Source organism: Microcebus murinus, chromosome 8 (assembly GCF_040939455.1).
Source record: "Microcebus murinus isolate Inina chromosome 8, M.murinus_Inina_mat1.0, whole genome shotgun sequence".
Lineage (NCBI taxonomy): Eukaryota > Metazoa > Chordata > Mammalia > Primates > Cheirogaleidae > Microcebus > Microcebus murinus.
Window position 1 is genome coordinate 57,668,966 of NC_134111.1, and position 25,010 is coordinate 57,693,975.

The following is a 25,010-nucleotide window of genomic DNA, read 5'->3' on the forward strand; positions in this document are numbered from 1 at the left end:
ACCACAGGGATGTGACTTTTGGACATTTCTTAATACTTTCATTACTTTGGGCTACTTAGCACAGTGATAATTTACTAAATAGGAGCAATTTACTAAAGAGACTCCAGAAATGTAAAAGAATTATTGCACCTCTGGAAAAAGTACACAGCATTCTCTCTGAAAAGATGAGGCCCGGCATTTCCAATAAAGTTGATTTACTACTTAATGTGCATCTGAAACAGCGTGGTGTTGGTTCAGAGAGCAGTCTGTAGCAATTTGATTTACACTAATCAAATGAAATGGTGCATTTTCCTGACACATAAATGAAGTACACATTTTAAAAAATTACTTAAGAAAATAGCTATTTGAAATATTTAGTCATTGTGATGGAAGCTAGCGGACATTTCACACTTAGATTAAATTGATGACTTTTAGTTGTCTCTAAAGATACATCTTTGTAATCATCCATCTTGTAAGTTTGCCTTAAGAAATAAAAAGTTCATCCTTTTACTTTTATTTAACTTTATATAAAAGTATTTTAAATACAGTTGTACGTCACTTAACAATGGGGATATGTTCTGAGAAATGGGTCATTAAGTGATCTTTGTACGAACACCATAAAGTATACTTACCTAGATGGTGCCTACTACACACGTAGGGTATATAGCCTGTTGTTCCTAGGCTATATATACAAACCTTACAGCACGTTACTGTATTGAGTATTATAGGCAACTGTAACACAGTAGAAAGTATTTGTGTATCCAACCATATCTACACATAGAAAAGGTACAGTAAAAATATGATTTTATGATCTTATAGGCCATTGTCATGTATGTGGTAATATTGTTACCTGATATCTGACACATAACAGTGTCATCATATATAAAAGATATTAAAGGTAGAATGAGAAAGTCTAACCAAATAGGAGTTCCAAACAGGAAAAAGTATATATTATATAAGAAATGATGCTATTAAATGTTTTTCTTAAAAAATGGTTTGGGTGTTTGTGTGAAGGCAGAAATTTTAGAAGGCTGGCATTCCACATACAGATACTGAACACCTGCTGTATGATACTAAGTGCTTAAATTGAAAAATTGTATACAACGTAGTCCTTTTACTTAACAAACTCAAATTTATTGTCGGAAACAATTTGGTGCTACAGAATCACATAAGAGGGCATCCAAACCAGATCTGGTAGGTTAAAGAGATAGATCTCCCAAAGGCTGCGCTTTTGAAGAACAAATATTTAGTCATTTTTCAGGACAAGCGTAGTCTGTGTCTGTTTGGGAATAGGGGCGATGCCAGGAGTATTCCAGACAGGAAATGTGACTTGGAAGAAGCATGGGTATAGGAGCATGTCTTCCCAGTGGAATAGGGCCTAGTGTGATGGGAGAGCACAGGGCAGGAGGGGAAGAGAAGAGGTGGAGTGGGTGGGATTGGGTGAGGAGATGTCACACCATGAGGGACCCACAGGCATGCTGAAGAACACACTACCAGCTCTGAGAGTCGTGAGAAACTACAGGTAGCTTTTCATGGAAGGCAGTGATGTGGTCATATTCATCTTTTAGGAAGAGGAATGAAGAAGAACTGAAATGGATACAAAATAGAGGCAGGAATATTTAGAAGGCTGTTATAGTAAAGGTAAAGACCCAAGCTGAGTCAGTCACAGTAGGAGAGATTTGACAGATATTAAATCAGTAGAATCAAATTCAACTCAAAACAAATTATATGGAGGGGGGGATGAATGAGAAGAAGGACTCAAATACAAAATCTGGTTTGGAGTTTGTTTGTTAAGGATAACTAAGGGGGATAATATTGATCCTAACCAAAATATAAGAGAAGGAAGAAGAGGGGCAAGTCTGAGGGAAAGATAATCATTATATTATGTTTAATGCTGGCCTGGAGCTTATCAAAAAGATTTGGGCCAGGATATGGATTTTAAAGTCACTTGAATAAAGATTATCAAACTTAGGAATATGGAAGATATCTAGGGAAAATATGTAGAGAAGAGAAACAGTTCAAAGAAAGAATATTAGGAGAAAATTCACACATAACTACAATTGAGGAATGCAAATCTATAGCTGACTTTAAAAAGACATCCAGAAAATCCCAGGAAAAGTAATACTTTTTAAAAAAACAAAGAGAAAGAATTTCAAAGAAAAAAAAATCAGTCATTTAAGATATACAAGGACTGGAGGGAGTAAATTAACATGAAGATTGAAGAAAGTCCACTGGAGTAAGGAAGGAGTTTCAAGGAAGGGTGGGATGAGGAAGACCCAAAGGTGGAGCTGGGCAAAGAAGACAAGAGGAGAAAGTGATGCTTCGAAGTGAAAGTAAGCAAAATAAGCAAGAGGGGAAAGAGAGAGCAGTCACAGGAGGAAGTAGGATCAAGGGATATTTTAATTTTAAAAAAATGAGAGGTTTGAACAGGTTCATATGTTGAGAATGAAAATGAAATGAAATGAAAACATGACCTAGAGGATGAAGACAGAATTGAAAGAGAAGGTAGGGATGAAAATGAGGGTTTCCAAGCAGGCAGGTGAAGATGGTAACCAGGAAAACAGGGGGCACAGCTACTACACAGAGAACCAAAGAAGGATAAAGAGATTTGACTCAGACAAGCTTAAAGGCTAAGAAGAGGATGTAGGCTTGGGGAGATGGTGCTGACACAGGAGTGAGAAGACTAGTGTTATTACAAATGAATGGCCTCTGGCTCCAACAAGATCTCAGCAATCTGAAAATCCATTTATGTGTCTCTAGTTGGCAATCCCTTATTCCCTCAACCGATGACAAATAGGAGTTGCCGTACAAATATCACAGCTCCCTTAACTCCTGGGTGGAATAACTCTGAGGATGGTAGTCTACATTAGCTGCCAGATTTTTCCATTTTACCCAGATTTGACCTACAGCAGTAACTTGTTTGACAATGCATGCTCTATCAGCGATGTTCACTTTCCTGAATTCCTCCCCCGCCCCAGCCTAAGGTTTCCTGAGAACCACATCCCAAATAAACTATTTGCATTCAAATGCTTTCTTCAGGATGGGCTTCTAGAGAAACCCAAATTAAAACAAATAAAGTGCTTAAAACGGCACCTGGCTTATAGCAAGCACTCAATAAATAATTTTTATATGTAAATCATGAGTTGATAAAAGAAATAAATATTATAATCTATTAATACATAAAGTGCTTAGTGAGGGGTGGTTTCACATGAAGCAAGTCTTCCCTAGGGTGCTGTGGGCAAGCCTGTGAGGCCAGTGGAGTAAGAGCAGAGTGAGGTTTCCATTTTGGGTGGGTGACCAAGGATGGCTGAAACATGAGGCAGAGCAGGATAAGGTGACCCCTTGGTACTTACTGCACGAAGCAGTTTTACTCTACCCAAGGCTAAGAGTAAAAACCTAATGGAGCTGTGGTTGATGGAAGGCACTGGAGTGGAAGAAGAGCCCTTAGTCAGACACAGCAATATACATTGTTAGATAAGCGTCTGAAGGTTAAAGCAGACACGTGAAAACGTAAAGGAAAACAAACTGAGCGTCTTCATTAGCCTGTGTCTTCTCTTGCTTTTATTGTGCATAATAACCATGTCCTGTGCCTTGAAAGTAATAGTCTATAACAACAAGTAAATATGGACTGAGATCCTACTATTACAAAACCAATTATGTTCAGTGATTCCTTAAGTAAACCGTTAATGAAATTTGGAGACAGAAATGGGGATACAGGAGAGAATTCACTCCCTCCCATTAGAATATAAATCCCAGCCCATGAAATAAGCCCCATTTACAGCCTCAGAGAGCTGCAATAAAATGATGATTCTACGAGCGTTTATTTTATTTTTAATTGACCAATAATAATTGTAGATATTTATGGGGTACAATGTGCTATTTCAATACATCTATAACTTGTGGAATGATCAAATCAGCCAGTTAGCATATCTATTATCTCAAATATTTATCATTTTTGTGGTGAAAACATTTAAAATCTTCTCTTTTAGTTATTTTGAAATATACAACACATTGTTATTAACTTTAGTCACAATGCTATACAATAGAACACCAGAACTTATTTCCTCTATCTACCTGTAACTTTGTACTTCTTAAACTATGTCTCTTCTTTCCCCATCTACCCACCTGCTCCCCCAGCCTCTGGTAAACATCATTCTACTCTCTACTTTTATGAGTTTGACTGTTTTAGATTCCAAGTATAGGTGAGACCATACCATATTTCTCTCTCTGTGCCTGGCTTATTTCACTTAACCTAATGTCCTCTAGGTTCAGCCGTTGTCCCAAATGAAAGAATTTCCTGCTTTTTAAGGCTGAATGGTATTCCATTGCATAACATATAAATGTGTTTGTATTTATTCATTGATAGACACTTAGGTTGTTTCTATATTTTGGCTATTACGAATTATGCTACAATGAACATGGAAGTGCAAACATCTCTTCAGCATACTAATTTCAATTCCTTTTATTATGTATCCATCAGTGGGGACCACTGGATTATACAGCAATTCTATTTTTAGTTTTTTGAGGAAACTGCATCCTTTCTTCCAATATGGTTGTACTAATTTATGACACCACTATAAGTGTATAGGGGTTCCCTTCTCAACATCTTCACCATCACTTGTTTTCTTTCATCTTTTTAATAAAAGTCAATCTGGTATGAGGTAATATTTCATTGTAAATTTAACTTGCATTTCCCTGATGATTTTTTCATATACCCATTGGCCATTTGTATATCTTTTTTTTTTTTTTTTTTTTTTTTGAGAAATGTCTGTTCAGGTCCTTTGCCCATTTGAATCAGGTTATTTGTTTTCTTGTTATTGAGTAGTTTGAAATCCTTGTGTAGTTTGGATATTAGCTCCTATCCAGTGTATGACTTACAAATATTTTATCCCAAAATATAGGTTGTCCTTTCAGTCTATTAATTTTTTTTTCCATTGGTTGTGCAGGAGCTTTTTAGATTGATGCAATTCCATTTGTCTATTTTTGCTTTTGTTGCTTTTGTTGCCTGTGCTTTTGGGGTCATATCCAAGAAATCTCTGCCCAGACCAAAGTATGGAGCTTTTCCCCTGTTTTCTTCTAGTAGTTAAATGGTTTCAGGTCTTCCATTTAAGTCTTTAATGCAGTTTGAATTGATGCTTGTATAAGGTGTGAGATGAGGGATCATTTTTATTCTTCTGTATGTGGATATCCAGTATCTCAATACTATTTATTGAAGAGACTGTTCTTTTCCCATTGTTTGTTCTTGGTGCTTTTGCCAAAAATCAATTGACCATTGCCATGTCACATAACATGTAAAAAAAAAAAAAAAAAGACAGAGAAAGAAAATTAATTGACCATGGATATGTGGGTTTATTTTGGGGTTCTATATCCTATTCCATTGGTAAGTATGTTTGTCTATTTTATGACATTCCCATGCTATTATGATTACTACAGCTTATAATATATTACATATATTTTGAAATCTGGTAGTGTTCTACCTTGAGCTTTGTGTTTTGAGTCAAGATTGCTTTGGCTATTCAGGATATTTTTTTGTTCTATACAAATTTTAGGATTTTTTAAAAATTTCTGTGAAGAATGTCATTGATATTTTGATAGAGATTGCATTGAAACTATAGATTACTTTGGGTGGTCTGAACATTTTAACAATATTAATTCTTCCAATTCATGAACATATAATATCTTTCCATTTATTTGTGTTAACCTTCAATTTTTTCATAATGTTTTATAGTTTTCAGTATATAGATCTTCATTTCCTTGGTTAAATTTACTCCTAGGTTTTTTGTGTGTGTTTCCTTTGTCTGATGCTATTGTAAATGGAATTGTTTTTCTAAATTTCTTTTTCAGACAGTCCATGATTAATGTATAGAAATGTTATTAATTGTATTATAGAATTATAGAAATGTTATTAAATGTTATTAATTGTTAATGCTTATTTTGTTTTTTTCATTATTTCCAGTTTTTTTTTATTTCAGCACATCACTGTTTAGGTTACATATATTGCCTTTGCCCCACCCAAGTCAGAGTTTGAAGGGTGTCCGCCCCCCAGATGGTGCTCACTGCACCAATTAGGTGTGAATATACCCATCCCTTCCTCCTCACACACCTGCCAAACACCCGATAAATGTTACTATATGTGCACATAAGTGTTGATCAGTTAATACCAATGTGATAGTAAGTATGCATTTTTCCATTCTTGGGATACTTCACTTAGTAGAATGGGCTCCAGCTCCATCCAGGATCATACAAGAGGTGCTAAATCACCATTGTTTTTTGTGGCTGAGTAGAACTTCATGGTATACACATACCACACTTTACTAATCCACTCATGTATTGATGGGCACTTGGGTTGTTTCCACATATTTGCAATTGTGAATTGTGCTACTGTAAACATTAAGTACAGATGTCTTTTTTATAGAATGTCTTTTATTCCTTTGGGTAGATAGCCACTAATGGGATTGCTAGATCAAATGTTAGTTCTACTTGTAGCTCTTTGAGGTATCTCCATATTGCTTTGCACAGAGGTTGTATTAGTTTGCAGTCCCACCAACAGTGTAGGAGTGTTCCTATGTCTCCGCATCCATGCCAACATTTATTGTTTTAGGACTTTTTGATAAAGGCCATTCTCACTGGAGACAAGTGATATCTCATTGTGATTTTGAAATGTATTTCCCTGATAATTATAGATGTTGAGCATTTTTTCATATGTATGTTAGCCATTAGTCCCTCTTCTTTTGAAATGTTTCTGTTCATGTCCTTTTCCCACTTTTTGATAGGGTTATTTTACTTTTTCTTGCTGATTTTCTGGAATTCTATATAGATTCTAGTAATCAGCCCTTTATCAGATGTGTAGCCTGCGAATATTTTCTTTCATTGTGTAGGTTGTCTGTTTACTGTTATGACAGTGTCTTTGGCTGTGCAAAAGCTTTTTAATTTGATCAGGTCCCACTTATTTATTTTTGTTGTTGCTATGATTGCCTTTGGGGTCTTCTTCATAAAGCCTTTGCCTAGGCCAATGTCTATAAGAGTTTTTCCAAAATTTTCTTCTAGAAATCTTATACTTTCATGCCTTAGGTTTAATTCTGTTATCCACCATGGGTTGATTGTTGTGAGAAGTGAAAGATATGAGTTGGGTTTTTGAAAAGCTTAACAAAATGTACAAACACTTAGCTAGACTAACTAAATAAAAAGATAAGTCTCAAATAAAATCAGAAATGCAAAAGAAGATATTACAGAAATACAAAGGATTATAAGAGACTTCCGTGAACAATGATACATCAACAAATTGGACAACCTAGGAGAAATGGATAAATTTTTAACAAATTTACAAAGATCAAAATCATATCAAGTGTTTTTTCTAACCACAATGGTATAAAACCAGAAATCAAAAACAGGATGAATTGTGGAAAATTAACAAATATGTGGAAATTAAATAATATGTTCCCAAATAACTATTCAGTCAAAGAAGAAGTTAAAGGAGAAAAAAGATGAAAGGATATAAAGGAGAAAAAGATATAAAGGATATCCTCCTGATGAAGTGACCCCTTCATCACTGAATATGGACCCACTTTTGTCTCTTTTTACAATTTTTGACCTAAAGTCTATTTTCTGAAATAGGTATAGCTATCTCTGTTTTTTGTTTGTTTCCATTTTGATAGAAAATCATATTCCATTCCTTCTCTTTCAGTCTATGAGTGTCCTTTAAGGTGAAGCTGGGTCTCTTTTAAGCAGCACATAGTTGGGTCTTTTTTTTTTTTTAATTCATTCTGCCTATGTGGCAAATTTAGCTGCAGTTTTCCAGCAAGGATTGCTTTTGCTTGTGCAGCATTTCAGCAATGGAAAGGTGATGTTTCACTGCTTCTGCAAGGTAGTGGCAATTAAAAGATATTGCTATCTCCCTCTGACTATTCTCCCTACCCTCCTCTCTTCTCAACTCCTCTTAACTCCCAGACCATGTGCTGTTCCTCTCAGGTGATGAATTGCAGAAGTAAGGGAAGACAGACAAGAATGACTGAAATAGATATAGTAAAATGTAACTAACAGGTGAAGAAGGAAAGATAGAATCAGAAAAATAGCATTTGATAAGCACCATCATAATAATTGATTCAGGCCAGAATCATCAATAGATGCTAAAATTGGTGGGTAAAAGTTTGATGATGGAGATCCAGAGAAGATGGCAGATGAGAAACACCGTCAAACAGACTGCCTCTGCAGAAAAGACAGATTCTAGCAGAAATTAGAAGAAGCAAGAAGACGAGCCTACATCAGATGAGGGCCGGAAGGAGGAGTACCTGAGACCAGGGAGACTCCACAGGAGGAGGTCACAGAGAAGAACTGGAAGCTGGGACCCCCGGAGCAGCCCAGAGACCAGAGGGAAATGTAGGTGGATAGGCCATTTCCCCTCCTCTGCATCCCAGACTGCTGGTGGGCTCCCCAGCGAATGGAGAGACCTGCGGACACCAGCCCAGCGACGGCCACTGCCAGTGAGCGGTAAGCCAGTAGTGGACATGGCACCAGGCTCCCAACTCCCTCGGGGCACCTCCGTGTGCACAGACCCCAGCTGCACAGCAGACGCCATATTGCCTCCTCCCCTCCCCCAACCCTACCTGCAGCTGCCCAGAGAGACAATACAGCCACCAGCCAGAGGCACCTACAGGGAATGGGACCTTCCCTTTTGAGGCCCTATAGCTGACTAAGGGGAACTCAGACTGTGAGTTCCCTACCCGCCAGACCTCCCAGGTGCTGCTGGCATGGTGATCCCAGGAGAACGGGGCAGACTCTGAGGTTGAGAGACACAGAACCAGCGTGGGCTCCCTGTGGGTGAACTAGGACTGGCACTGCTCTCCCTGGTGGGGATATAGTTTGAACTCTGGGACCCAGAGGTCAGACCTGCAGACCACATCCCGTGCACCAAGACCTCGCATTGCCTGGGGCACAGAAGGGATATTTGTGAATAGCCTACTGAGGTGTGTGTGCCTTCAGGGGCAGATCAGCGTCCTAGAGGGCAACCCTCCCCCCAAAGGGAGGCTGTGTGCCCAGCCCAGGTGGCGTTCCTGCGCAGGGAACCTCCCCACCGGCAGCACAGCCAGGGGAGGCCTGGTTGCGTGTGGTCTGGCCTGCTGGCAGAGGCCCAGGAGTAGCTGCGGAGTTGGGGAGGGTGGAAAGAAGCCAGGCCTGCTCCAGACTGCAGGTCTCAGACAGCCCCACCCCCATACGCTGACTCTCTGACTGAGCTGGGCCATTCCAGCCCCTCCCTGTCAGCTTTGCCTGGAAGCAGAGAACAGAACTTTGACCCCTGCTAACGACATTGGAGGTGCCTGAGGGCAGGCTTACCCAACCCAGCTCCGCCCAGACTCTCTCCTAGATTAGCCCTCACTGAAGGGGAGAAAAGGATACACCTGGAAGTCCCAGGGCCCCACCCACCACCTGAGGCACTAGAGTTCTCTCTACGGGAACAAGAGCTGATAACAGGACATAAAAACAACAGCATAGCCTGTTCCTCCAAGCAAGCGCCACCTACTGACAGGGAGAGCATCCTGCACACCCTTTTAACGACACTTACTGACTCATTATGCAGGGAGTGGTTGAATCTCACCCACAGACACCACCTACTGGCTCAGAAACTAAAGAAGGCATGTGAATACCCAAACAAAAACCTAAAGAAAAGAAACAACAACTGATCGACATGGGAAGAAATCAGCGAAGGAACTCAGGAAATATGAAGAACCAAGCAGAAAACACACCCCCAAAGAGGAGCCCCAGCCCCCTAGAAATGGGCATCAACCAAAATCAGACAACCAAAATGACAGAAGAGGAATTTCGTATGTGGATCATAAGAACACTCACAGACCTGCAAGAACAACTCAATAACCAACACAGAGAAACCACAAAAAGCCTCCAGGATCTGAAAAAAAAGTTCACTAAAGAAATAGACACAGTGAAGAAAAGTTTAACCGAACTCCTGGAAATGAAGAATCGATTTAGGGAACTACAAAATACAGTGGAAAGTCTCAAGAACAGGGTAGATCAAAAAGAAGAAAGAATCTCAGAGATTGAAGATAACACCCTCCAATTAAATTAACCAGTCACATAAATAGAGCAGAGAAACAAGAGAAAAGAGCAAAGCCTACAAGAGATGTGGGATTATGTGAAGAAACCTAATGTGAGGGTCATAGGGCTACCAGAAGGGGAAGAAGACAACACTCAAGGGTTGGACAAGCTATTTGAAGATATAATAGAGGAAAATTTCCCAGGCCTTGCTCAAAATCTCGATATACAAGTTCAAGAAGCTCAGAGGACCCCTGGGAGATTCAATGCAAACAAGAAGACGTCACGACATGCAGTCATAAGACTGACCAAAATATCAACTAAAGAGGCCCTTCTAAGAGCTGTAAGATGAAAGAAGCAAGTAACATTCAAGGGAAAGCCAATTCGAATAACACCAGACTTCTCTAATGAGACTTTACAAGCAAGGAGACACTGGGGCCCCATTCTCACTCTTTTGAAACAAAACAATGCCCAGCCTAGAATATTATTCCCTGCAAAACTAAGCTTCATATATGAAGGAGAAATAAAGACATTCTCAGACAAACAAAGGCTCAGAGAATTCACCAAGACAAGACCAGCCCTGCAAGAAGTACTCAAAACAGCGTTATGCATGGAACATCATAATAATAACCCACGAATATAAAAACAACCAAAACTCAAAGATTAAAGGCCAGATATTACAATGGCTCAAGAGAGAAATCAAAGCAACAACATCCAACCCAACAGAATGAACAGTAATCTACCTTACCTATCAGTTCTCTCAATAAGTGTGAATGGCTTAAACTCTCCACTCAAGAGACATAGGCTGACTGAATGGTTAAAAAAATACAGGCCAAGTCTATACTGTCTTCAGGAAACACATCTAACCTGCAAGGATGCATATAGACTAAAAATAAAAGGGTGGATATCAGTATTCCAAGCAAATGGAAGCCAAAAGAAGGCTGGCGTGGCAGTTCTAATTTCAGATGATTTAGTTTTTAAAGCAACAAAAGTAGTGAAAGACAAAGAGGGTCATTATATAATGGTGAAGGGCACACTTCAACAAGAAGAGATAACAATTTTAAATATATATGCACCCAACTTAGGTGCACCCAGATTCATAAAGCAAACCCTTACTGGAACTAAGCAAATGGATTAATAGCAACTCCATAATCACCGGAGATTTCAACACCCCACTGACGGCACAAGACAGATCCTCCAAACAGAAAATTAATAAAGAAATAACGGACTTAAACAAAACTCTAGAACAATTGGGTTTGACTGATATTTACAGAACATTCTACCCAAAATCCACTGAATGTACATTCTTCTCATCAGCTCACAGGACATTCTCTAAGATTGACCATATCCTAGGATGCTCATCATCTCTAATCATCAGGGAAATGCAAATCAAAACCACAATGAGATATCACTTAACTCCAGTGAGAATGGCCTTTATCAAAAAGTCTCCAAATAACAAATGCTGGCGTGGATGCGGAGAGAGAGGAACACTCCTACACTGCTGGTGGGACTGCAAACTAGTTCAACCTCTGTGGAAAGCAATGTGGAGATACCTTAAAGCGATACAAGTGAATCTACCATTTGATCCAGCAATCCCATTGCTGGGCATCTACCCAAAAGATCCAATGACACTCTACAAAAAAGACACCTGCACTTGAATGTTTATAGCAGCACAATTCATAATTGCAAGGCTGTGGAAACAGCCCAAGTACCCATCAATCCAAGAATGGATTAATAAAATGTGGTATATGTATACCATGGAGTATTATTCAGCTCTAAGAAACAATGGTGATATAGCACATCTTATATTTTCCTGGTTAGAGCTAGAACCCATACTACTAAGTGAAGTATCCCAAGAATGGAAAAACAAGCACCAGATATATTCTCCAGCAAACTAGTATTAACTGAGTAGCACTTAAGTGGACACATAGGTACTACAGTAATAGGGTATTGGGCAGGTGGGGGGAGAGGGGGGCGGGTATATACATACATAATGAGTGAGATGTGCACCATCTGGGGGATGGTCATGCTGGAAACTCAGACTTGTGGGGGTAGGGAGGAAAGGGCATTTATTGAAACCTTAAAATCTGTACCTCCATAATATGCCGAAATAAAAAAAAAAAAAAAAGAATGACTGAAATAACATTTTAAAGAGAGGAAAAAGTGAAATAAGAAAACAAAGTAAAATAAAAAAAGTTATTAATATAAGGAAAATAATAAAAAGATGATATTTGAAAAATGGATCTTTTTCTTATATAAAGATACTTATTTCTACATCTAAAATGTGTATTTGACCTAGATGAAAAAATAGCATGTAATCTAGTGATATGGGGGGAGGACGTTGTGGATATTTTTCCAAAGCCATTACAGAAAATGTGACTAGCAAAGGCTTTACATTTCTATTCCTGTTTAGGATAATCTTTCAAGTCAGAGAAGATAAGAAGAATGTTTAGTGGTGGTAAAAACTATGTGGGAAAAGGGAACTAGGAGGTTGAGATTGTAATTTCAGAATCCAAATCACAAGTTCTTTGCATTTAATTGTGATGAAAATGGGAGGTTTTTATTAGGTGCGTGTTTGTAAAAAAAAAATTCAAATAAGCATTAAGGGATTTTTAAACCCTGATGAGGTAGTTACCTGCTGCATTATTTAGAACATTTGGGACTCAAACTGCTGCCCTTTTGTGTGCCAAGCTGCCACTGACTGATTGATGTAAGGGCCTCAGAATTTCTCCCTTAGGAGGTATAATCAATGAAAATCCTTTACCAAGACTAGTCCCTGAAGTGTGTCTTCCTTCTGCTAGGCACCTAAAGGATAATTTTTCACAAATCATACTAACTCACTAGTACAATAGTGCTCACTGTAAGTTGCTAAATTTTACAACTTAATGAACAACAAGATGATAACATAAGTCAGTGATGCATATTATGCTTAATTTTGATTAAGTGTTTGATTTGCTTATTACACCCGTGCCTGCCTGAATAAAAAGGTGATGAGAGTAAAGGCACCAAACATCATTAGACCTTCATGATTATATTATATTTTAGCATAAAATGAAATGAAACTTTTAGATGTTTTATAATTATTAATACTACAGTGTATTGGCAAAATTTTATTATGCAATTAAAACATTAGCTACAATAAATATAAATATGTTCATGTGTTCTTAATTAGAGCACTTTAATAATCACTGTTCACTTGTGTATAAGTTGTTTACATACAACTAGAGGTACTTTATATGAATGAAATTAATTTAAAAGTCATATTTCAAACTTTTAAACCTGTTTTTTCTATAAATGGAAACTATTAGGTGGTTAAAATGTATAATTAAAGGGATAAAACTGACAATGAACATCGGTATAACCTTGTGGCTAAGTGTCCAGACCCTGGGTTCAGATTCCAGCTCTGCTATCCATTATCCATGACACCTGGCTGCTTGACCTTTCTTTGCCTCAGTTTTCATATCAGTAAAATAGGAATGCCAATGATAATTGAAACACATCCTAGATTTGTAAGGATTAAATGCACTGATATATCACAGCACTTAGAACAGCATCTGACACATAATAAGCACTACATGAGTGATGGTGATTAATATCATTATTATTGCTTGAGTATTGAAGAAGCTATTAATCTAAATTATCAAGATAGGGGTCTTTAGTAAGCTTTCTCAAAAGATCTCAAAGAATGTCTAGGTAGGCAAAGCAAGCAATCAACAGGAAAATGTTTGTTCTTTCTTAGAAATGCAAAGGAGAATCTTGCCTAATCAACTAAGTCAGGTCAATGCTAAGGGTCTCAGACTTCCATGAAAAAAGCACAGTGAAACAATAATAGAAGTTGAAGAGGCAGGAGTCTGCTGAAGAAGGAAAACTCTCTCTTTCTCTCCTCCCTGAGAAAGTCCCTCATCCCTTACTTACTTCTCCTTAAGAAGGTAATATACTGGGTTAGAGAGTCTGGTTGAGAGTCTAAATCCAGCTGCCATTACCATGAGGAATGTAAAATGAGGCCACCATGCATTGGATGCCTCTTGTAGCATAAGGACGGGATTCACCAAGAGCCTATTTTCTTGAGACGAAACTAATCATTTGCACTCTCCTTTCCTTTCCTTCCGGCAGCCAACCAGAGTGTAGCAAAATTCTGCTTTAGCATTTCAGACACAAAGAAACTTTAACTATATGCTCCATCCCAGTTTACCCAAGCCTTCCTTGGACTTTGGGACAGATAGTGCAGCTAACAGTAAAGTGATCATCTGCTTCCATAGGCTATCATTCCCTACTTGTCTCTCTCCCTCCCAGTGGCTCTGATCTATGGTAGGGTTGGGCATTCCTGGGTCCTTCCACCAAATCCTATCTAAAAGTGCCTCTAGCACAACACAATCCCTAACATCATCTAATGAATGGGGGAGGCGGGGTCTGAGAACCAGAGAGAGAAAGTAACCTCCCCAAGGTCATGTGGTTAGTTAGTGGTAGCGCTGTGGCTTGAAGCCTCATTTCCTGATTCCCAGTTTAACATTCAAAATGTGGGTATAATAGCTAAAATTAAGTGGAAAATGCAGAAAACTCCCAACACTTTTAAAATATAATTTTTAAAATACGCAAGCATATAAATTGTTTTTATATAGAACTGAGATCTTAGCCATGCTTCATTTTTTCCTTCCAAAGTCCTTCTCAGAAAAGCTTTATTTTCTTAGCCAAATTCCCACTTAGGCAATTACATCCTGTTCATATAAACTGTCTTTATATCTCAATTGGACAGAGCATACTTCCATTTAATTTGTCTTGTTCCCCTAATTGGCTTTGCAGTATTGCTATGTGAGCTTCAAATTGTTGAGCTTCCTCTCTGCACTCCAGAGTGTCCTTAGGGGGCCATTGAATAAATTACTTTTTTTTCCAGTGTGCTATATAGTGCCCTAGTGCCCAGAAAGAGTTAATTCACCTCAGAGAGGTAAGCAGTTATTCACCCAAGAACTGGAACTGTTACTGACCCAAAGGGGCTGTAATAATCTGGGCATATGGCCAATTAGCCACATGCTGGCTCAGTAGACATTCAGTAGGTGCCCAACCATTGTTCATGCCACACTGGAAGTGACTCAACCATGGAGAACATATGAATTACTCAACCGAATCCCAGGTCTCCCCAAGAACAGAGGTTAGAAGTATATCTGCTCAAAAATACCTATTTAAATGAATACCTGATTTCTGGGGGTCATTTTTTGTTCACAGGAACCCTTAGGAACTCCTAATATTCAAGTTTCAAGTCTTCTTAGAAGACACAAGTAATTTTAGGGTAATATTCCATCATCTAGGACTGTCCAATAGAAATATGTAAGCTCCATAGGTAATTTAAAATGTTCTAGCAGCCACATTAAGAAAAGCTAAATTAGGTAAAATTTATTTCAATCATGTATTTTATTTAACCCAATATATCCAAAATATTATAATTTCAACATGCAATAAATATTAAAATAGTATTAATGATATATTTTACATTCTTTTTAAAATAATTTTTCCTTTTATTTCTTCATATTATGGAGGTATAAATATTGTTAGGGTTACATATATTGCCCCTGCCACCCCTCCCCCACCCCACCATATCAGAGCTTCAAGTGTGTCCAACTCCCAGGTGGTGCACACCACACCCATTATGTAAGTATACACCCTTTCCCTCCTCCCCCCTCCCACCTGCCCACCTCCAGATAACATTTTTTTGTTTAGACATTTTGTTTACATTGTATATCTTTGCCTGTCCTTAAAAAGGGTTAGAGGTATTCCCTTCTCCCCCACAATGCTCACCACATCCCTAAGATGTGGGTCTCCCCTCCCCTGAATTCCTGGTGAACACTACCACTATTTTGAACATCATAGTTTTAATCAGTCAGTACCAATTTGATGGCGAGTAGATATGGAGCCCATTTTCCAGATCTTGTGTCACCTTGCTTTGTATAATGGGCTTAAGCTTAATCTAGGATAGCATAAATGGTGCTAGCTCACTGTCGTTTCTTAGAATTCAGTAATATTCCATTGTGAGCATATACCAAATTTTAGTTATCCACTCATGAATTGATGGGCACTTGGGTTGTTTCCATGACCATGCAATAGTGAATTGTGCTGCCATAAACATTCCGGTGCAGATGTCTTTATAATAGAATGTCTTATGTTCTTTTGGGTAGATGCCCAACAATGCTATTGCTGGGTTGAATGGTATTTCTATTTCTGGCTGTTTGAGGTATCTCCAAATTCTTTTCCACAAAGGTTGCACTAATTTGCAGTCCCACCAGCAGTGTAAGAGTGTTCCTGTCTCTCCACATCCTTGCCAGCATTTGTTGTTTTGCGTTTTCTTGATACAGGCCATTCTCACTGGGGTTAGGTGGTATCTCATTGTGGTTTTGATTTGCATTTCTCTGATGATTAGAGATGTTGAGCATTTTTTTATATGTGTGCAGGCCATTATTCTGTCTTCTTTGGAGAAGTTTCTGTTCATTTCCATTGCCCATTTCTTGATGGGGTTGTTTGGGTTTTTTCTTGTTTATTCTTTTAAGTTCTAGATAGATTCTTGTTATTAGACCTTTATCAGAAGTGTAGAGAGCAAATATTTTCTCCCACTCTGTGGGTTATCTATTTGCTCTAATGATAGTTTCCTTGGCTGTGCAGAAACTTTTTAATGTGATCAGATCTCATTTGTTTATTTTTGATGCAGCAGTGATTGCCTTGGGGGTCTTCCTCAAAAATTCCTTGCCTAGACCAATATCTGATAGAGTTTTCCCAATATCTTCTTCTAGGATTCTTAAGATTTCATGCCTTAGGTTTAAGTCTGTTATCCATCTTGAATGAATTTTTGTGAGAGGTGAGAGGTTGGGATCCTGCTTTGCTCTTCTGCATGTTGCTAACCAGTTTTCCCAGTACTATGTATTGAAGAGAGAATCTTTTCCCCATTGTATATTTTTGTCTGCTTTATCAAAGATTAGGTTACCGTATACTGATGGTTTCATCTCTGGTATCTCAGATCTATTCGAGATATCGATGCTTCTGTTCTTGTGCCAGTACCATGCTGATTTAACTATTATTGCTTTTAGTACAACTTGAAGTCAGAAAGACTGATGCCTCCCAGTAGTCTTTGGAAGACGGTGTATGTTTTGCAGTTAGGTCACATCTCATTTCAATATAGGCCACATTTCAAGTGGTCAGTAACCACATGTGGCTAGTAGCTGACATATTGGGCAGCACAGCTCTAGAGGTTGTCTAAGGTGGTCTAGCCTCAGAGAGAACCATACCTTCCTCTTCTCCCTGCTTATAAGAGGTTCTGTTTGTTTGTTTTGTTTTGTTTTTTGCCAGGCAAATCCAGGCCCTCTGAATTTAATCAATTCTTTCTAAGTTTAACTTTTTATCTTCAGAATATTCTACAGACTTCACCAGTATTTCATAAATATTTGCATTATGGGAAATTTGTATGATTTTTATACCCCAGAATTCCACTTTCTGAAATAAAAGTCAGATTGGAAAATGACAGAAACAGAGCCATAGCATTTCCAGAAATATGAAAACTGTAAGGGACAGAGAATCATTTTTCCTTTTCTTTCCTGAAAGTGGAAGGGAAGGGAGAAATATTGAGAAAAATTAAATAAAGTTCAACAGTTCCACAAAACATTAAGAATCTACTATGAACCAAGCCCTGAAGGCACAAAGATGAACAAGCCATAATCACAGCAATTGAGAAGCTTAGTGCAATGAAGAAGATATCCCCAAGAATGATTTTTAACACCATATAGAAGTAATCAATGAAAGGTAAGAACAGACCCTATCCAACTGTATGATATTTAACCTAACCTGGGATACAAAATGCAAAGACACCTTCCTGGAGGAAAAGAGAATACCAAAGTAAAAGCTTGGCTGCTCCAAATGACAATAACTAGAAATAGATCACCACTGAGAACTAAAGTTTGTAGGTCATGCTGTGAGCTCACACTTACTTTTGTAAGTGAGGGGAAGCCATTGGGAGTTCCTAAAGGAGTCACCCAGTTTGGTTTGTGTTTTAGATAGATCATTCTGGCTGCTTCATGAAGGAGGGATATAAGAGGTGGAAGGTGGGCACAGGAAGTGGAGCTCTAGCATAATTGAAGGAGACAAAGTAGGGGATTGATACCAAAATGCAGGTGAGAGAGTACAGGGACTAACCAGGGATGAGAGACTAACCTAAAGCCAAGGGTGGGGAACCTATGGACTTCAAGGTCCTTAAGGGCAGCCTTTTGACTGAATCCAAATTTTACAGAACAAATCCTTTTATTTTGATTAATACATTTTTGTTCATCTTTTATTTTTATTTTTAAAATGAATATATTTAAAATACCAAAGAATAAAATAAGTTTCAACAAAATAATCCTCCAAGATTGAGCAGCACAATTAGAACATTAGTAAGCTATAGGGGCTAAATTGATGGTTTCTTTGCTCATGATTTAGTTCTAACTTAACTGCCACCCCCACCTGACTTGCACCACTACTGTAAAGGTTGGATGGTGAGAGTTTATGGGGGTCACGTAGGCCAGTCTGTTATCAGGTTTTAACTATGGTATGCTGTGTTTTTGTTTGAAGTGGAATTTGTGAATAGTTGCATAGCCAGACAGTATTTTTTAATTCTTTCTGCTTAACAGCCCATCATGTCAAAGAAGACCAAGAAACTGCTGAAGGAAGAAAACAGATTTTTTAATAAGGATTAGAAAGTGCAATATTATCTTGTTTCTGCTAAAGATAAGATGATTTGCTTGCTTTGTGATACTGAAATATCAACATTAAAGAAATTCAATGCTCATCAGCATTGTAACACTCATAAGAATCACAAATATTTTAACTTAACAGGAGAAGCATGAAAAGTTGTATTGCAGAAATTAAAAGATGAAAAGCAAAAGCAAAGACAATGCCTTCAAGCAGCAATAAGACCTGGAAATAATGCCACTGAAACAACTTATAAAGTACCTTATATATTTGGGAAAAAGGAAAGCTATTCAGTAGAGAAATTGTGAAAGAATGCATTGTCAACGTTGTAGGCTGCTTAGACCCTGATAAGGTTTCAAGGTACAAACAACTGCTTTTTTTTTTTTTAAGGAAACTATAACTGATCTGCAGCATGAATTAGCTTTCAACTTAAGAGAATAACTTCATGTAATATTTCAAAAGGAAAATATATTTTATTCAATCACTTTGGATAAATCAGCTGACACCACTGATTCAGCACAGGTTTTGTATTTTATTCAGGTCATAACACAAGATTTTCTTTGCTCGGAAGAGTTACTCGCTTTGGGCACTCTTGTGAACAGAACATAGGGAAGAGATATCTTCAACAACTTTCAAGATAAATGTCAAGAAATTGGACTGAATTTGGTAAATTTAGTGAGTGTATGTACAGAGAGTATACCTTCCATGACAGGAAAACATGAAGGGTTTGTTGCACAGATAAAAAAAAAAAGTATTAGAGATCTAGATGGTCTCATTTATATTCATTGTATCTTGCATCAGCAAAATCTCTATGCTAAAGCTGCTATTTTAAGTGACATTTTGCAGCAAGTTATAACTATTGTTAACTATATTCCTACAAATGTAACACGGTATGGTCAGTTTCATCACATGCAAAGTTGAATGATGAGGTATTCAGTGTGGATTTGCTATATCATTCTAAAGTGGACGGGTGTTAACCAAAATTTTATTTCTGTGAGAACAGATAGTTAAATTTATGAAGAACAGAATCAGCAATGTGAATTATTGAATGACAATTTCTATAGAAATGCAGCATTTTTGTGTGATATCATGTGAAATCAAAATGACTTGAATATTTCTTTGCAGGGTAAAATTGAGTCTCTATATGAGATATGTGGCAAAAAAATCCAAGCATTTTAAAACACTTCTTCAAAAGGAAATTTCAGATGAACATTTTCCCCAGTTAGCAAAAGTCATTGATAAACAGGATGATATATGTGCATCATTTAAAGAATACTAACTGTATTCTTTACAGTTAGCTCAGTTGGTTAGAGCATGGTGCTGATAAAGAATACACAGCTGTTATAGACCTATTACTTGGAGAATACAATAAAAAGTTCACTGACTTTGAGAATCATGACATCACATTCAAATTAGCATTGCAGCCTCACCTAGTTGATATCGCCAAGGCACCTAAAGATTTACAGATGGAATTGATTGAGCTCACAGTAGATGACATCTTAAAGTCATTGTTTGATGCTAGAAAGGTCCAACTGAAATACAGAAAAATGCAGTAGAATACCCACGCCTTTGACAACATGCCTTAAAAATGTTTTCTTGCTTTTCAACCACTTATTGCTGTGAATCTACATTCTTCTACCTGGCCCAAATCAAGATGCCCGTAAGGTCAGAAATGACTGATACCCATCTAGAGGATCAACTGAAACTGCAGATCTCCATGCTGCAATCAAATATTCAAACGCTTTCCAACAAAAAGCAGACACTATGAAGTCATTACAAGGTTAGTTAACTTTAAAATTAACAAATAGTTTTCATTTTTTGAAATTATTAAGTACATAGTAGTTAGGTTTTTACAAAATAATGCACATTTTTAAGTATATCTAATTGAAGTTTCTTGAATGCAGCCTTGTTTGATTACAGCTAAATTAATGCAGCCTTCCAACATGAAAAGGTTCCCCTACACACACCTAAGGCTACGGTAGACATGTATAAAATAAAATCAATAGGTCTCGGTGATTGGTTAGATCCAGATGAGATTCAAAGTGATTAGGCAAAGACTTCAGAGAGAAAGTCACTTTAGATGAGAAGACAAGTTCTGTTCTGAGAGCCTGAATGTGTTGTTCCTGTACAAAACCCACATGGACATTGCCAAAAGGCGGTGACATACACAGGTCTGATGCTCACATATGTAGACAGTAAATAATACCTACGATTTACTGATCATTTAATGAAGTCAATGAACTTTACATTTGTAATCCCGTTTAATGGCCAGAATGACCTTATGAGGCAGAAATTATTATGAGCAATTTTATAGATGTTGAAGTTCAGGCTAAGTGTCACAGTTAGTAAATTAATTGGGTCACACAGTTAGGAGCAAGGATTCAAATTCTAGGCAGTCTGAGCCCATAGTCTCCAATCTGCTGAAAATTTTATCCTGTGTCATTTAGTTATAATACCATAGAATACAATTCACAAGAGATCAGTGGGTCAGAGACTAAACATTTTATCACTTATAAGAAAACTAAAAGTACCTTGATTTTAAAATATATGATGAATAACTTATTTGCCTACAAATTTACTATGTTTGATTTGAAAAACATAAGGAATAGTTTGTTCATAAATTATAACTTTATCAATTAAACACTTTTTCTAATAATTTTAGTTACAAATTAAGATGTAAAGTATAATTAATTCTGATAATTGAATTTTAAATATTTCATATCTTTTGTATAACACATGGTTTTGTTGTTGAATATTTATATCTAGAATCTCTTTGCTTTGACTAATTTTTGAAAAATTTAGCCAAATTTTAGAAACAAAGGAAACTAATAATACCCAAGTGAAAAAGTAAAATTTAACAATTTTAAGGCTTGATAACTTAATCCCATGGTGTTAAGTGAGTGGTTACAGAAGACTATCACTGTCAGAAAAGAAATCTCTTCCATCTCCTGCCATTCTTGATTTTTATGATTAAGAAATGATTATTTTAAAATTATTTAATGTGGCTTTTCCATGGGATTATTGCCTATGTCTATTTATTTTCATTTTCTGACTATCTTTATCAGAGCTTTTTGCTTGGTGCCACACTTGAACTTGAATTCTACTCTGAAGCCCTATCTGCTTTATGGGGTCCAAGGTCCCTGCTCTCTCTTCTTGGCCTCCATTTCTATTTTCTGTACCAGGAGTCTGTTTAGATATTGTTGTATGGTGGCTGTTTAGATACAAAGCCAGACATTATTTAGTACCCAACACTGCCACCCACATCCTTAAGCACTGCTTATCACCCATATACACTAATGCTGCCTTCACTCAGACCTCTGCAGTTATAACTGGATGACTCTCAGGGTCTGGCTGCTATAGCCCGAATAGGCCTCTGAGAAGTGTTCTCACATATATGTAGCTTCTCTCTTTGGGCACCAGCTTGCCACAGAATTCCCAACATGGCTCTTAGCAGATGTTAATATAATTGTAAATTGCCTTTAGTATGCAAGGACTATAATCACATAGGAGGGTATGTGTTATATAAATCTTCCCATTTGCAAGTATGTTAGAAAATATTTTGAAGAACTAAATTCCAAGGTGACAAAATAAATGAACCTGTTTTTTTTGCCATAAAGCAAAATTTTCTTTCCTTTTTAAAGAAATGAAACATCCTTTATAATTCATAGCTAGAATCTCTCCTAGAATTCAACTAACTAAGTTATAATTAAGTTGTTACAAGACCAGTAACTACAAATAGAGAGATAGGCAGGTCCTCTAGGCTTATTTAACACAGCCGTCAAGGCACTCTCTGGCTCTTCCTCTTGTTCTCTTGGTTGTGCTAATTAGCCCCTTCCATAACTCATATCTAGTCTTAAGCAGATTCAGAGTCTTTCTATTCATGAGGCCAGTCAGGTACCTTCCCAAGTGACATTTTCTGAAAAAGCCCAGATAACTAACTAAAATCTAACTAAAATCACCTCATGCCAACCCTTCAATATATCTGCAATCACCATTAAGTAGTATTATGACTTACTTAGCTAATAGAGTTGTGATTCATTTCATGAATAACCACATCTGTTCGCCATCTATTGTCAACATAACAAGAATAGAGTGTTTCATTTATTTTTAGAGTAAACAAATATTTATTGAGTGATTATTGCCCAAACTCTAGGCACACTACAGGCACTGAGAATACATAAAAGAAGATCATAACATAGATAAAGTCTCTGCCCTCAATGAGTCTAAAAATTTTTTTTTGTTTTGTTTTGAGACAGAGTCTCACTTTGTTGCCCAGGCTAGAGTGAGTGCCGTGGAGTCAGCCTAGCTCACAGCAACCTCAAACTCCTGGGCTCAAGCAATCCTTCTGCCTCAGCCTCCCGAGTAGCTGGGACTACAGGCATGCGCCACCATACCCAGCTAATTTTTTCTCTATCTATTAGTTGACCAATTAATTTCTTTCTATTTATAGTAGAGACGGGGTCTCGCTCTTGCTCAGGTTGGTTTCGAACTCCTGACCTCAAACGATCCACCTGCCTCGGCCTCCCAGAGAGCTAGGATTACAGGCGTGAGCCACCGCACCCGGCCACGAGTCTAAATTTTAATGTATACTGATGAAGGGGGTGAAGTATCAAACAATGTATTAGCCAGGGTATAGGCTAGGTTATGCTGCAGGAAAATATATCCCCCAAACTTAATTGGCTTCCGAAAACAATGGTTTATCTCTCACTTTCACTCCCTGCCCTTTGGAGGTGAGCTGGGTCTCTGCTCCAAGTCTCTTCACTCTGAGATGCAGGCTAGAAAAGTAGCCACTATCTCAAACATTGTGTGTAACTAAAGAAAGCATAGAACAAAAGTGCCCTAGAGAATCTTGCACTAGTAATTCAAAGCCTGGGCCTGGAAGAGATAATCCTTTCTTTTTCTCCCAACCCAAACACCAGAACTAGTCATGCGAACTTACCCAACCTCAAGGAGACATATGCCTCAGAGGCATAGAAATAGAATATCTGAACAGCTTTAATGACTGCTAGATACATGCAAGCTCTGAGGGTAAGGAGGAAATAGGTGGAGGCCTCCAACGTGGTGAACTCTGTAAGGCCCACAGAATAGCACCCTTGGAGTTCTGGGCATCCAAGATGAAATCCTGCAAGTGAAGGAAAAGGGGATAAAGGTCAGAAGAGTGGGGGTTTACATTTATTGGTTATCTACCCTGTCTCAGTCACTTTAGTTTTATTATATTCTTCAAACATTTAAATTTAAGATATTGAGGAGGAAAACAAAATGTTTAGGAATGAATAAGGGAGCTCAAGGTATTCCAAAGGTAAACCACACTCACTGAGCAACTTGGTACCAGACATAACATGACACATGCAAACCGATAGCTATGACCTCTGACTAGGTAAATGCATTCTCCAAGGCTTCCCCTGGCTCTTCTAGCAGAGATCTGGGGAGAAGATACAAAATGTGACTCTTAGAAATACCTAAGAGAACAAAGCTCACTCTGCTTTCATATCCACAACTTTAATTCAGAAACATATCAGGACTTTGTGTGCTCTGCCTGCAGCCTTCCTACAAATGTCAACTTTCTTCCTACTTTCATTATACAAAGTGTTGGGAGCAGAGGCATGAAGCTTGGAACCAGGCCAGCAAGAGCTCTGGGTGTTTTTTTTCACTTTTTTTCTTCTCTCTTTACTCATGTTTCTTCCACATTTGGATTTCTAAATTGCTTCTTCTTCCTACATCTTTCTGATATCTCATTCTCACTAACCCATTCTGTTCATTCCTCTTCTTCTGGTATTGAAAAGATAAAGCACTCTTACAATAATATAGTTCTTTTTTTGGTTCTTTTTTAAAGCTTTTTAAAAACATGTATTGCCTTATTATATCTTAGAATTAAAGAGTGCAGTAAAATGTTAAAAGATAAAGATGATGCCATTGAGTAAACACATTTTGGAGAAAAGAATTGGTATACCAATTGCTATGCTAACATTCAGATAGCTCAAAGCATTTGGAAACCATTCCCTAAGTTTAGCCATCAATTTTGGCCCAGTTTTTTGGACTTGAATATCAAAAACTAAACTTGTGATTTCGGCAATTTTACATTGTCACATAAGTATAATACTGAAAACAAAAAGGGCCATATCATAGGATCCCTGAAATGAAATGAATCTTTTGGAAGATAAAGCAGGATTGGTCAAAATGCTGTGAAATTACATGTACAGGGAAATTGGGAAGGACTATATAATGGCAGTTAATACTTGATTATCAAAGATAATTTTGGAGAGTCAGTAGAACTAAAGTAAGTT

The 25,010-nt window shown here is 37.6% G+C and overlaps 1 long non-coding RNA gene across 1 annotated transcript in view; it reads right to left on the reverse strand.

The window, feature by feature from the left end:
* Nucleotides 1-23,722: 23,722 nt before the first annotated feature.
* LOC105882992 (uncharacterized) overlaps nucleotides 23,723-25,010 on the reverse strand; it is a 79,084-nt gene continuing 77,796 nt past the window's right edge. Inside the window, exon 3 of the long non-coding RNA XR_001159593.2 lies at nucleotides 23,723-23,848. This is a non-coding gene — a long non-coding RNA (uncharacterized LOC105882992). The remainder of the gene's footprint in view (nucleotides 23,849-25,010) is intronic.